Below are 3,676 nucleotides of genomic sequence, written 5' to 3'. Positions count from 1 at the left end.
GGTCTATTTATTTAACCACCAAGACGACCCGTACAACCACTTTGTGCCGAAGCACATTCAACCCTATTCGCTCTCAACTAAGCTCGTATTAGAGAAGATTCTTAATCCGAAATACATCATTCACAATCACAGTTGACAGACTAATGCTTTTTTCAGATGAAATGGAGTGGATTAATGTTTGGTTACATTTGGCACGATTGCCACTGCTAATCCATTCTCTACGCACCCTGGAAGAGCGATCTTTTGCAAATGAACTGGACCTACAGAGTTGTGACTGATGTTGATTGAAAGTCTCTTTAAAGTCGCACTGAAATGAAAAAAGCATTCTGTCCCATTTTGGTTCATAATTGGTCATAGTGTTCACCTATTCAACGATGTATGCCAAAAAAATTACGAAATTCTACTTTTGTTGTAATCTTATATCAAAGTGTATAATTTCTTACTTCCTGGAAAACGGTAGGTCACGCGCAATGACGACAACAGGTACCTTCGATTTTAGACCAATAATCTCACGACATCCACCCGTCAATCAACGCTATCCTTCTATCGAATCTGTCTAAAGTTCTTAAAACACGCCCACTTGTCAATGTTCCAATCAAATTCCTCTAAACATATGTCCCGCCCTCATAGCTTGTTTGCGTCGGAAATACGTCAAACTACGGAAGTTAGATGATCTCAAACGTCCGTTTCAGTGCAACTTTAAGGCACGTTGGTATTTCAAATGGTCCTGGAGGGGGGGGGGGGGGGGGGGGGGGTGCCTTGATAAAGAATAACAGTGCCAGGTGAGGAAAAGTGGAACATATGTGTTTGATGCTCTCCAGTAAATATGCATCCTGGTGATCTATCCCCTTAATTGAAGGTGAACTATCTGGTGAACCATCTCTTTAAATGAGGCCTTTTACTATAATTATTGAGAATGGGTCAGTGTGCAGCGTGTGATCAAAAGGTGCTGGTAAAGGGGAAAAAATGTAATGACATCAAGAGAAACACTACATACTAGGGGACTGCATACTGCACACTTGAGACGAGGAGGACTTCCAAAACCCAATTTATTTTGAGCTGTGCGTTTCGCTCACAGCTTTTGAGCCTGATGAAGCTGATGAAGCTGTAAGCGAAACACGGAGCTCCAAATAAATGAGATTCTGCAAGTCCTGCTTGTGTCCTGTGTGCTGGATGTTCCCACTCACGTTCGGCTTGATGCCTTTTACAACACTGCCTGTCTTTGAATGAGTCTATTGGTCTATATTTCAAGTGGTGAAGTCTTTAAACTCAATGACAGGTTGATGATCATTTGACACAGAAGGTTCTGCGGTCAGACAGCTTGCGGACACAGTCCGACCCCACAGTGGGCACACCTATATTTACAATACATAAACTGACCGTTTCCCTCATATCCAACATTAAGGTTAATTATCACACTGTGTTACACACATACGAAGCAGCACATGGACACCACACACACACACACATACACACACACACACACACGCACATGCACACACACACACACACACACGCACACACACACACACACACACACACACTCACACACACACACACACACACACACACACACACACATGCCCCAGTGCACTGATTACACTGTATGACCCTAATAATCAGCATTCACGCATCTGCAACACTGTTTTTTTTAAGGGACAATGTAAAATTCAAATATAAATGTCAACATTTCATGCACTGTACCAGATTACACAGCAGCGTTGAGAAAATTTGCAAACAATACATAGTAAAAACAACGTTCAATACAAGACACAAAAAGAGGCACACAGGAATACAACTAGCCTACACATGATTACATCACAAAAGTATACTTGTCAAAGAAAATGTAAAAGAGAACAATCAGTGGGTATAGAAGCGTGTATTAAGTTCATTCACAGACCATCATACATTCAGCATACAAGTGAACCACATCCATGCTTTAAAGTCGCACAGAAACGGACGTTTGAGATCATCTAACTTCCGTAGTTTGACGTATTTCCGACGCAAACAAGCTATGAGGGTGGGACATATGTTTAGAGGAATTTGATTGGAACATTGACAAGTGGACGGGTTTTAAGAACTTGAGACAGATTCGATAGGAGGATAGCGTTGATTGACGGGTGGATGTTGTGAGATTATTGGCCTAAAATCTAAGGTACCTGTTGTCGTCATTGCACGTGACCTACCGTTTTCCAGGAAGTAAGAAATGATATACTTTGATATAAGATTACAACAAAAGTAGAATTTTGTAATTTTTTGGGGCATACATCGTTGAATAGGTGAACACTATGACCAATTATGTGAACCAAAATGGGACCGAATGCTTTTTTCATTTCAGTGCGACTTTAACCCACAAGTGCCAAAAGCTAAAACACACCTCTCTCTTCTTCTCTGTTTCTACCATGTTAACCCTATTAAGATATTGTCCTGTGGCAAATATCAGAGAAATAAATAAATCCTCTTTTTCCCGGGGGGAGGGGCCAGGGTGTGGGGGTTGTCACGTGGAGCATTACTAATGCAGTTGCCTTGGCAACCCTTAATGACTTTACACACTACAGTATAATAGCCTGGCATTGGAGTGACTGGAAGGGGAGTTAAGCCTGAGCACAGTTGGTACTGAGAGTGTCAGCATTTTGCAAATCTACTTATAGGGAATGCAAAATGGAGGGAACTGACAATTGGGTCTACTAGATGGGGTTTTGCTTAGGACACACACACACACACGTGCACGCACACACACACACACACACACACATGCAGACATTACCACACACAAACATGTGATACATTTACACTCAAATTAGAGTATTTATTGAGGGAGTCTCATTGGAGGTCAAGGTCAAGGTCAAGGTAAACTTTATTTATAAAGCCAATTAAAATCAACCGAAGTTGCACCAAAGTGCTGTACAATATATAAAATAAACTAAAACAAAAAACAGAATAAAGTGCACATTATCACAGAATAATAAAAGGACAGGACACAAAACAGGACAGGGGATGTAGGCTATCAGGCCTCAAAAGCCAGTGAAAACAAGTGTGTTTTCAGCTGAGACTTAAAGAGCCCTAGGTTCTGTGCGTGTCTAATGTGTGGAGGGAGGCTGTTCCAGTGGAGGGAGGCTGTTCCAGAGCTTTGGGCCAGCCACCGCAAAAGCTCGGTCACCCTTGGTCTTAAGTCTCGATCTAGGGACTGTTAAAAGAGGAATAAGAGAGGTTCAAAGATAAGGAAAATGAGGAACAGCTCAACAACTCACCTGGCGCCACAACTGATAACAACGTGAGAACTTTCACATAAGGTTCTGAAACCAATAGCCTACTTTACAAACAACATAACGTAAAAGGACACCGAAATTGTATTTTCTCTCCTTTATCCTCTTCATAATATCAAACGTGACAGTTGGTGGAGTATTTCTACCAGGAGGAGAGGGAGGGGGTCTGACAGTGAAGGGCTGCTGCCCCTGTGTGTCTAAACTGGGAACTGGAACCATGTCGCCATAAAGACACAGAAAGAATACATCCATGGGAAATGGAGTCCTCTGATAGATGAATTTTACAAACAGTAGGTAATAGAAATTGGTCTACTGAGTTATGTGAAGGTCCAGCTCCTGGTATGGATCGTGGTGATGGATTTGTGAGTTTTAGACGTGCACATCCCATTTAACCAGCGGGGCTCGGCTGA

The sequence above is a fragment of the Borostomias antarcticus genome (assembly GCF_949987555.1).
Source record: "Borostomias antarcticus genome assembly, chromosome: 35".
In the NCBI taxonomy this organism is placed as follows: domain Eukaryota; kingdom Metazoa; phylum Chordata; class Actinopteri; order Stomiiformes; family Stomiidae; genus Borostomias; species Borostomias antarcticus.
This window is presented reverse-complemented; position numbering follows the sequence as displayed.